This window comes from Anomaloglossus baeobatrachus, chromosome 4 (genome assembly GCF_048569485.1).
Source record: "Anomaloglossus baeobatrachus isolate aAnoBae1 chromosome 4, aAnoBae1.hap1, whole genome shotgun sequence".
In the NCBI taxonomy this organism is placed as follows: Eukaryota; Metazoa; Chordata; class Amphibia; order Anura; family Aromobatidae; genus Anomaloglossus; species Anomaloglossus baeobatrachus.
Window position 1 is genome coordinate 437,148,790 of NC_134356.1, and position 12,110 is coordinate 437,160,899.

Below are 12,110 nucleotides of genomic sequence, written 5' to 3' on the forward strand. Positions count from 1 at the left end.
ATTTCCGAGCGCACACTAGACCCCTTACTGAACAGTTCTCTAGTAATTTTTTGTCCTCTATAATAAGCGACCCAGAGAGTGGCACAGAGTTTGAAAAGGATGTGATAAACGGCAGAAAAAGTGGCCTCATGAAGAAGGATTACTCTCTTACCTGCAAGACAAGCAAGAGTAATAATCACAGACCTTAGACTCCACTATACCAATGTCTTTGGGTTTGAATGTAAATGATTTACAGGTTCTCAATTTATCTTATTTTCTTCTCTCTGATCAAGAAAGATCTATTCTACAAAAGGGACTTTCTTGCTTGGCAGTAGAGCCTCTGGACAAATTTAAAGGGGTTGTCTACTAACTAGAACAACCCCTTCTCATTCCATATGTTTGGCCCCATTAAAAAAATAAAGCACCTATAATCACCTGTGCTGGCGTCATTCCTGGGGCTCATGTGAGGCTGTGATGTCACGTCAGCTCCAAGGCCAATCATCTTCTCTCTTACTTGTCTGAGGGCAGGGAGGGAGGAGCCAGCGATGATTGGGCAAGGGGCTTGCATGATGTAACAACCTCATGTGAGCATTGGGAGAGAGAGTGCTGACACCGCTGGAAATGTGCCCATGTAAGAGGCAAGTATACGCTTTTTAATTTTAATGGGTCCAAATATGAGGAATGAAAGGGACTTGTCCAAGTAGTGGACAACCCCTTTAAGTTTATTAAAGATCTTTACCTCTTTTGCAGGCAACTTAAGGCCCAGTCACACTAAAGAACTTACCAGTGATCCCAATAACGATACAACCTGATAGGGATCACTGGTAAGTTGCTAGGAGGTCGCTGGTGAGATGTCACACTAAGCGACGCTCCAGCGATCCCACCAGCAACCTGACCTGGCAGGGATCGCTGGAGCGTCGCTACACGTGGAAGCATGCTGCGTTTGGTAACTAAGGTAAATATCGGGTAACCAACCTGCCGCTCTCACACTGCCAGTGCCGGCTCCCTGTTCCCTGCACACATAGCCACAGTACACATCGGGTTAATTACCCGATGTGTAGTCCGGCTACGTGTGCAGAGAGCAGGGAGCTGGCACTGACAGTGTGAGAGCGGCGAACGCTGGTAACGAATGTAAATATTGGGTAACCAAGGTAAGGGCTTCTTGGTTACCCGCTGTTTACCGTGGTTACCAGCGTCCGCAAAAGCCGGCTCCTGCTGCCTGCACATTTAGTTGTTGCTCTGTCGCTGTCAAACACAGCGATGTGCGCTTCACAGCGGGAGAGCAACAACTAAAAAATGGTCCAGGACATTCAGCAACAACCAGCGACGTCACAGCAGGGGCCAGGTTGTTGCTGGATGTCACACTAAGCAATATTGCTAGCAAGTTGTGCCTCAGCAGCGATGTTGCTAGCGATGTTGCTAAAGGCCCCGTCACACTAAGCAACATCGCTAGCAACATCGCTGCTAACGAATAACTTTTGTGACGTAGCAGCGATGTTGCTAGTGATGTTGCTGTGTGTGACATCCAGCAACAACCTGGCCCCTGCTGTGAGGTCGTTGGTTGTTGCTGAATGTCCTGGACCATTTTTTAGTTGTTGCTGTCCTGTTGTGAAGCACAGATCGCTGTGTGTGACAGCGAGACAGCAACAACTAAATGTGCAGGCAGCAGGAGCCGGCTTCTGCGAACGCTGGTAACCACGGTAAACATCGAGTAACCAAGAAGCCCTGTCCTTGGTTACCCGATATTTACCTTCGTTACCAGCCTCCGCCGCTCTCACTGTCAGTGCCGGCTCCTGCTCCTTGCACATGTAGCAGAGTACACATCGGGTAATTAACCCCATGTGTACTGTAGCTAGGAGAGCAGGGTGCCAGCACTAAGCAGTGTGCGCGGCTCCCTGCTCTCTGCACATGTAGCTACAGCACACATCGGGTAATTAACCCAATGTGTGCTGTAACTAGGAGAGCAAGGAGCCAGCGCTAAGCATTGTGCGCTGCTCCCTGCTCTGTGCACATTTAGCTGCAGTACACATCGGGTAATTAAGCCGATGTGTGCTGTAACTAGGAGAGCAGGGAGCCAGCGCTAAGCGGTGTGTGCTGCTCCCTGCTCTCTGCACGTGTAGCTGCGTGCGCTGGTTGGTTACCCGATATTTACCTTAGTTACCAAGCGCAGCATCTTCCACGCGGCGCTGGGGGCTGGGACACTGGTTGCTGGTGAGCTCACCAGCAACTCGTGTAGCCACGCTCCAGTGATCCCTGCCAGGTCAGGTTGCTGGTGGGATCGCTGGAGCGTCGCAGTGTGACATCTCACCAGCAACCTCCTAGCAACTTACCAGCGATCCCTATCCGGTTGGATCGTTGTTGGGATTGCTGGTAAGTTGTTTAGTGTGACTGGGCCTTTAGTGTGACGGTACCTTTACATTAAACTGATGTACTATCAATTGTCTGTTGTAGACTTTACCAGCTAAAGAACAATAGGTCTTTCAGGATTTACTTTCCTTGCTGCAAGAAAATTAAAGCCAAGGTACATGCAATTTTCTTGTTTTTACTCCTTCTTAACTTACACCTTCCCTTTGTCTTTTTCCTACTGTACAGATTTTTACAGGATTTTACCAGACCAGACATCTGCACAGTGTCCGCTCTTGTGCCTGACAGCCGGGGACTGGTCTACTCCTGTTAGATTGCATGAGCAAAAGGTATAACTGTGTACTATAAAATTTAGCATGGTGAGGGGTTAAACTCTAGGACCAAACGCCATACATTTAAGGTGCTTGGTCGTTATCGGATTAATATGCCATATTGCTGTCCTATAAAATTGAAGGGTTCTGGTCTCAGTATTAAATTGTGAATGTGGAAAAATTTAATTCCCCAAGACTGTGTAATGGTATTGTTAGGAATGTAACACAAGGTCCAGCTAAAACTGATGTAGAAAGACTGAGCATCTGCATGGGACATACTTCAAAGGAACTCATCTGTGATACTTGAGTTACCAGTCAGCTAACGTATTGTTTACTAGTTCAGGAGGGTAATATACGGCATTGGATATGTAAACCGATAGCTTAGTGCAACATTTGGAAACTTTTTGTTCCTCTGAATTGGCGTTTACAATCTCGAAAAAAATTCTAGGGCATCAAATCAAGAGAAGCTCCTGCCATGTGATACAGATAAAATGAAACCAACACCACTTGCATCAGTGTCTGCACAGAGAAGCTGTTAAGCTGATGCAAACAGGAAAGTGCGAAGGGAGCAGGAAAGTTCAGCGATTAAATCAAGCCAAGGTCACACAGTGATGTGTGTCTAGCAGACATTTACACTCAGTTGCTATCAACCACATTTCGTATGGTCGGTTGCTATAAGACTGTGAGGGATAAATCACATAAATGTATTGTCACTGAATTTTGCAAGTTGTTGGAATTTCTTGTAGTACACACTGCAAAGTATTCTACTATGCATAATAAAAATCTAACAAGCAATTGAATAATGGAAACCAAAAAAACTTATCAGCACGTCTTTGGAGTGCAAGAAAAACCTCTGATGAAATATGTTAGTTATTTAGGAAAAGAAAATCTTTTAATACATATTGAAATTAAAACAACTAATTTAGTGATATTACAATTGATCCCAACGTATTGTTACCCCTCTAAATCTGGCATATGGGATCCGGTTTTGGGCTTTAAAAAGATATTCAGATGTTAGAGTCAGTTAAAATGCAGGCAACTAGATTATTACAATGGATGGAATGCCTCCCGTATTATGAGAGGTTGGAAAAGTTAGGCTTGTTTAGCTTAGAAAAAAGAGATCTCATTTACAGTTGAAACCAGAAGTGTACATCCACTATCTAAAAAGACACATCTGCATGTTTTTCTCACTATCTGACATGAAATTAGAATAAACCTTTTCCGTTTTAGGTCAATTAGGAACCAAAATTATTTATATTTGCCAAATGCCAGTGGAGCACCTCACGGGGCCGGGGTCCTACTCGTCACCAGGCTGGTACGGGTCAGGGATGTCACGGGTGGTCCTGCCCAGCTCCATGGTCCCGAGGTGTCCACCAAAGAAGGGGAAAGGGATGATGATGGGGGTAGTTGTTTCGTGACGCCACCTGTGGTATGCAGCTATAAGGGGAGCCGCCAATGTCTCTCTACCGGGGCTGTTGGTGTGATGCAGCAGAGTTGGTCCAGCTCTCCACAGGTATAGCTTAGTCCCGGGAGGTTGGTGATGAGAGTCTCGCCAATGGCAGGTATGGGCTGGTAGTAAAGGGACGACACAGTGATGCAGTTCAAGTTCTTTACTCACTCATATGGTGTCGCCCATGGGATGCCGATCTCCACTGTCATGGGCTCCAGGGCTCCAGGCTCATCCCGAATAGTAAAATGGGCCAAAATCGGTGCCATGGAAGTAACGTGATCTCTTTCCTCCTTGCGCTGTTTTATGAATCCCCGTGTCCTAAAGCTCATCAGGAACTCCTCCATTTTGTATTAAAAGTCTTAACCCATATAGGAGGCAATGTGAGTCACTTGTTGGAGCCGAACCCTGGTCCAGGCTCCTGGCTCTGTGTTCCTGTGCCCCGGGCACTAATGGTGGGCAAAGGAACTTGAACTCGTCTTTCCAGGAAAATTCTGATGGTGAATCATAAAGCGTTCTCCACCATAGGGCCCCGAGGGAATAACGAAGCTCTCTCCTCAGCTGCCTTGTACTTCTCTCTACTCCACGTCCTTCCCACACGTCTCCTCTCTAGAGGCTCCCCGGACAGACTCCCCCTCAGTGTCATGATCTTCCCTTTTCTGCATGCGATAGCCCCGCCGCCGAACTGTCTGCGCTACTGGACCGGGAATCCCATATTATTAATGGCTGTCCCCAGTGACCACCCAAGCGCAATCCCAGTGGGAGAGCTCCACTCATTGAGTGTAAAGTCTATTGTGGTTGGCACCAGTATTTGGCCCCCCCCACTTACCCAGAATAAGCACTGCACCTTAATGGAGGTGCAGTACCCTGTGGCACCTGAAGCAAAAGGGGCACCACACCAGAATAGTGAGAGAGAATGTTTTATGGCATTTTTATTACTTTCTGCAAAGTCAAAAGTTTAGATACATTTCATTAGTATTTGGTATCATTGCCCTTAAACTATATGATTTTGGTCAAATGTTTTGGATATCCTTCCACAAGTTTCTCACAATAGTTGGTAGGAATTTGAGCCCACTTCTCTTGACAGAACTGGTGTAACTGAGCCATGTTTGTTGGTCACCTTGCTCACACCTGCCTTTTCAGCTTTGCCCATAAATTTTCATTAGGATCAGGACTTTGTGATGACCACTGCAAACCATTGACTTTATTATCCTTATGCCATTTTGTAACCATTTTGGCAGTATCCTTCAGGTCATTGTTGAGTTGGAAGTCCCATTTCCACCCAAGCTTTAAGTTCCTAGCTGATGTCTTGAGATGTTGCTTCAGTATTGCCACATAATCTTCTTTCCTCATGATGCCATCTATTTTGCAAAGTGCAGCAGTCCCTTCTGCAGTAAAACAACCCCATGACATGATGCTGCCACCCCTGTGTTTCATAGTTGGGATGGTGTTCTTAGGCTTCAAAGTTTCACCCTGTTTACTCCAAACATCATGATGATCATTATGGCCAAACAGTTCAATTTTAGTTTCATCACACCACAAGATATGTCTCAAAAAATTAAGGTCTTTGTTCCTGTGTGCATTTGCAAACATTAATCTGGCATTTTTATGTTTATTTTGGAGTAATGGCTTCTTCCTGGCAGAGTGGCCTTTCATTCCATGTTGATACAGCACTCATTTAACTGTGAATAGTGACACAATGTTACCAGTTTCCGCCAGCATCTTCACAAGGTATTTTGCCTTTGTTCTTGGGTTGATATGCACATGTCTGACCAAAGCATGTTCATCTCTAGTACACAGAACTCGTCTCCTTCTTGAGTGGTATGATGGCTGGACATTCCCATATTGTTTATACTTGTGTATAATTGTTTGTACAGATAAACAAGGCACCTTCAGATATCTGGAAATTGCACTGAAGACTGAACCAGACTTGTGCAAGTCCAAAATTCTCTTCCTGAGATCTTGGCTGATTTCTTTTGACTTTCCCATGATGCTAAACAAATAAGCAGTGTGTTTCAGTTGTGCATTAAAATACATCCCTAGGTGTGTCTCTTAACTCTGATGTTGCCAATATACCTACCAGAAGCTTCCAAAGGCATGACATCATCATATGGGCTGTCCCATATTGTTTAAAGACATAGTACTTTTAGTGTATGTAAACGTTTGACTTTGCAATAAGTATATAAAAATGTCTTACAACATTCTCTTTCTCTCATTATTGGCATTTGGCAAATATAAATAATTTTGATTCCTAATTGACCTAAAACGAGAAAGATTTATTCTGATTTCATGTCAGATAGTGAGAAAAACATGCAGATGTGTCTTTTTTAGATAGTGTATGTAAACTTCTAGTTTCAACTGTATATGTATCAATACATGTGTAGTCAATAGAAAGGACTGGCACACGACTTATTCCTTCCAAATACTAATTACCAGGGGCACGCACTGCGAGTGGAAGAAAGGTGATTCCGGCAGCTAAATAGTAAAGGTTTCTTTACAGTTAGAGCAGTCAGACTGTGGAATGCCCTACCACAAGAGGTAGTAATTGCAGACAATATAACAACTTTTATAAAAGGGCTGGATGATTTCCTCAGTATGCATAACATTGTCGGTTACAAATGATTTAGTGACAAAATGTATAATTGATGGAGGAAGGATGAACTAGATGGTCCTAGGTCTTTTTCCAACCTATGTAACTATGTAAGTGTAGCTGTTTTGGACAGTATGTTAGATTGTTTATTCCCAATTCTTCAGAAATTCCAATCTACAGAGTTGTCAGTTCACCAATTCACTCCATTTACTTATCTTTTGTGGGCACTCACACAGCTCTTTCAATATACACGTCAGTAAACGCATACCTGATCTGTATGTTGTATTTGCGTGATATATCACACAGGTACTGTACATAGATAAATTAGATCATTTACTGGTATTTACTGATTATGTTTCTGTACATATATGTACTATGAGAATATTTCAGCTCAGAATAGATTAAAGGATTATTAAAATTCTGTAGATTCCTAGAGATTGCCTCTAAAATAATGCAACCGAGCCTCATGCATGCTCAGTTGGGCTTGCCAGAAGAATGATTTACTCATTCTAACTGCCTGGTGTCGACTATTACTAGATATTTATTACGTATGTTATCTCTACATGGTCATGCATTGTCATTCATAAATAAGTTGGGAGAGGTGCACTTTAACCCAATGTAATGTCCTTTGTGCCATGACAACACCACCTCAATTACAATATTATTCAAGGATGTTAAACAAGCTATAACATTTCCCAAGTTCTCTAGTTGAAGACAACAAAACAGAATATTTAATGGAACACAACTGGGATTTTGTGTTATAATTAGTGACCACATTTTTGTACTTGCATCAGTATAGATTCTTATTGACCACTACCAGATAGGTGAACTGATGATTTGGTTGCAGTGTTTTTTTGCCCCCTCCATGTTTGCAAGTGTGTGTGTGTGATTTGCTCCTCCTGCACCTGTGATGCCTCCCCCTAGTGGGGGCTTAGCTGTATCCTGCAAGAGTAGTAGTTTTTGTACTAGGCAACGTACAGTTGCAGTTCCATCTTTGTTGTAAGTAATGATATTTATTCCTCTTTTGTTGCTTTTTTATATAATATATAGTGTAGGGATCTAGAAGCATGTGGTTCCCGTGACGAGGGTTGTAAACTTCCGATTTATGGCCATAACACCAACAAAAAAAACTCATATTTTTTTGTACAGGATGCAGCCAGGCCCCCTTTTTGTTAGGCCCTGCATATTAGAGTTTCTGTCCCCGTATCATGCGCAGTTGAGTACGGCTTGGCAGCCAGCCTGATCTAATAGTATGGGCATCGCCTAATAGGCTGCGGGTTTGTTATTGTGCATCTGTAAGTGTGAACAGCGCTCTATGCAAGCCTTCAGTGTGCAATTTTTCCATCCAGGAATCGCTCCCTCCATGTTTGGAAGTGTCTATGTGATTTGCTCCTCCTGCACTTGTGATGCCTCCCCCTAGTGGGGGCTTAGCTGTATAATGCAGGAGTAGTAGTTTTTGGCCTAGGTAACGTACAGCTGCAGTTCCATCTTTGCTGTAAGTAATGATATTTATTCCTCTTTTTTGTTGCTTTTTTATATCTTGCATCAGTATAAATTCTTATTGACCACTACCAGATAGGTGAACTGATGATTTGGTTGCGGTATTTTTTTTACACTTGTCTTTGTAATTTTTGGTAAAAGATTTTGGAAAAAAGTTGTTATAAATGTAGTAATATGGAAATATTTAAAGACTTATGAAAATGACAGTCCATTTCTGAATGCATAATTTAATATATTTGATGTTTTAATCATTAGTCACATGATTGTAGGTTTATTAATAGTGTGGGAGGTACATGATACATTTTTGAGAAATTGGTGCTCTCCAAAACATCACAGTTGTGCCTACATTGTTCTACATAGTTTCAAACATTGTCAGGTTCAGTTATAAAATGAGCCTTTTGTCAATGATTTTGACTTCCGCAGGGTACTTTCACACTTGCGTTTATTTCCTTCCGTTACAATCCGCCCTTTTAGAAAACAGCGGAATCCGGTAACGGATTCGGCTGTTTCCCATAGACTTGTATGGGTGACGGATTGTACCAAAAGGACCTGCGTTGCTTCCGCTGGGCGACGCTCCGTTGCTTCCGCCCAGCGGGAGCAACGCAGCATGTAACGTTATTTTGAGCAGCGGAATCCTCTGGATTTCACTGCGCATGCGCTTTTTTTTTCTTTTTTAAATCAAACTTTATTTTGGCTCGCGGTGGCTGAACGTTCAGCTGAGCGCCCGGCCGTCGGCAAGCGACAGCGCTCAGCTGAGCGACCGACCGCCAGCATGCCCGGCCGCTGGCAAGTGACAGCGCTCAGCTGAGCGCCCGCCCGGCCGCCGGCATGCCCGGCCGCCGGCAAGTGACAGCGCTCAGATGATCACCCGGCGGTCGGCTGCAGGGAGCGATCAGCTGATCACCCGGCGGCCGGCAAGTGACAGCGCTCAGCTGATCACCGGCAGTCGGCTGCAGGGAGCGATCAGCTGATTACCCGGCGGCCGGCTACTGGGAGCGATCAGCTGATCACCCGGCGGCCGGCTACTGGGAGCGATCAGCTGATCACCCGGCGGCCGGCTACTGGGAGCGATCAGCTGATCACCCGGCGGCCGGCTACTGGGAGCGATCAGCTGATCACCCGGCGGCCGGCTACTGGGAGCGATCAGCTGATCACCCGGCGGCCGGCTACTGGGAGCGATCAGCTGATCACCCGGCGGCCGGCTACTGGGAGCGATCAGCTGATTACCCGGCGGCCGGCAAGTGACAGCGCTCAGCTGATCACCGGCGGTCGGCTGCAGGGAGCGATCAGCTGATCACCCGGCGGCCGGCTACTGGGAGCAATCAGCTGATCACCCGGCGGCCGGCTGCAGGGAGCGATCAGCTGATCACCCGGCGGCCGGCTGCAGGGAGCGATCAGCTGATCGGCCGGCTGCAGGGAGCGATCAGCTTATCACCCGGCGGCCGGCTGCAGGGAGCGATCAGCTGATCACCTGGCGGCTGGCTACTGGGAGCGATCAGCTGATCACCCGGCGGCTGGCTGCAGGGAGCAATCAGCTGATCGGCCGGCTGCAGGGAGCGATCAGCTGATCACCCGGCGGCCGGCTGCAGGGAGCGATCAGCTGATCACCCAGCGGCCGGCTGCAGGGAGCGATCAGCTGATCACCCGGCGGCTGGCTACTGGGAGCGATCAGCTGATCACCCGGCGGCCGGCTGCAGGGAGCGATCAGCTGATCACCCGGCGGCCGGCTACTGGGAGCGATCAGCTGATCGTTCACAATAGTCTGCTGCTGGTAAAACTGTAAAAAAAAAAATAAAAAAAAATAAAAACGAATTGCGATGTTTTGCAGCATCCGTTGCATCCGTTGTGCCACTATATGCAACACATCCGTTGCATCCGTTACACAACGCAATGCAATGGATACCGTTCAACGCAAGTGTGAAACTAGCCTAAAATCAAATCTGATAATGAAAATTTGTTGTTGGCTCCTGTTTCTATGATATCCAAGAGTTTTCCCTCTACTGCTACATATAATTAATGCATAAAAATTTCAGTACTTTGAAACATTATTGTTTTTGCAAATATAAAGATGCTGAATATTTTGTTATGCCTTTTTTTTTATATAACTGTAATTTGTAGTGATTTTTTTTTTAAAAGTACTTATCACATGTATAGAAAAACAGGGGAAAAACACAATCACATAAAATTTGTATGGCAGAGCAAGACACTCAATGAAATATTTATCTAAGAGAGTGAAGAGTCTGCCAAGGTCCTGCAGACAAACATCGCCAAAACCTCAGCAAACCTCTCTAAGGCCTCTTTCACACGTCCGTGCCTCCGGTACGTGTATGGACAGTTTTCTCACGTACCGGAGACACGGACACACGTTGACATATGTTTTCCTATAGTTTCGGGTACACGTAAGTATTTTTGTAATCACACCTAAGTATTCTCCACACGCCGACATGTCCGTTTTTCTCCGGCATCACGGGTGTCACACGGAATGCAAACGTGTCACACGTAACACACACGGACCACACGGATGTGTTCCGTGTGAAAAGACATGTGTCTTTGAGAAAAAAACAAACCTTTACTCACCTTCTCCAGCCCTGCAATCTCTCCTGCTGCTGTCACTTGCTGCCGACCACCGCTCATTATGCTCATTTAATATTCACTTCACTGCGGCCGGAAGCAGCAGCAGCGGGGAGTCGGCAGGATCGGAGACCGAAGATCAGCACCACGGACAGCGACGCCAGGGACAGGTGAGTAGAAAGTTCCCGTTCTCCGTGTGTTATCACGGATAACACACGGAGAACACACGGAGAACACACGTGTGCCATACACACAGCACACCGAGGGCAATACGCATCTTTGACACGTCCGTGACACGTGCGTTATTTTCACGGCCGTGTGAAAGAGGCCTAAGGCCGGTGTCACAGTTGCGATTGCCTCGCGTGTATCTCGCGCGAGTCTCGCGGTGCATAACCCGACACAGACTCACACACTCCTCACAGGAGCGGGTCGGTTGCATGCATCTCTAAAGGCCACGTCTCACTAAGCAACATCGCTAGCAACATCGCTGCTGAGGCACGACTTTTGTGACGCAACAGCAATGTTGCTAGCGATGTTGCTGTGTGTGACATCCAGCAACAACCTGGCCCCTGCTGTGAGGTCGCTGGTTGTTGCTAAATGTCCTGGACCATTTTTTAGTTGTTGCTCTCCTGCTGTGAAGCACACATCACTGTGTGTGACAGTGAGACAGCAACAACTGAATGTGCAGTGAGCAGGAGCCGGCTTCTGCGGACGCTGGTAACCAATGTAAATATCGGGTAACCAAGAAGCCCTTTCCTTGGTTACCCAATATTTACCTTCGTTACCAGCGTCCGCCGCTCTCACGCTGTCAGTGCCGGCTCCCTGCTCCCTGCACATATAGCCATACTACACATCGGGTAATTAACCCGATGTGTACTCTGGCTAGGAGTGCAGGGAGCCAGCGCTGAGCGGTGTGCGCTGGTAACCAAGGTAAATATCAGGTTGGTTACCCGATATTTACCTTAGTTACCAAGCGCAGCATCGCTTCCACGCGTCGCTGCTGGCTGGGGGCTGGTCACTGGTTGCTGGTGAGATCTATCAGAGAAACACACATAAATCCAAAAATTACCAAATTTTATTAACATGATATTAACAAACATCAAAGATTCATCACATGATTGTAGATGGATATCAGAAAACACACAGTAAAAGTTTTTCTTCCCCTTTAAAAGCACAGAAAAATCCTGGAACAGTGTGGTATCAAAACTAATACATAGTGGTGGTCATAAAAAATTATACCATAGTCATTTGGAAACATCAAACATGATATTGCAAGACTGACAATCCAGCAGAGATGATCAGGCTATAAATAACAGTGCCATGCAAATACATGTATATAATGCAGAGA

General features: G+C 45.8%; 1 protein-coding gene across 1 annotated transcript in view; it reads left to right on the forward strand.

Moving 5' to 3' along the window:
• ALPK3 (alpha kinase 3) overlaps positions 1-12,110 on the forward strand; it is a 311,388-nt gene that overhangs the window by 55,339 nt on the left and 243,939 nt on the right. Inside the window, exon 3 of the mRNA XM_075345487.1 lies at positions 2,572-2,672. The gene's annotated coding sequence lies outside the window, so the exon portion shown is untranslated. The remainder of the gene's footprint in view (positions 1-2,571; positions 2,673-12,110) is intronic.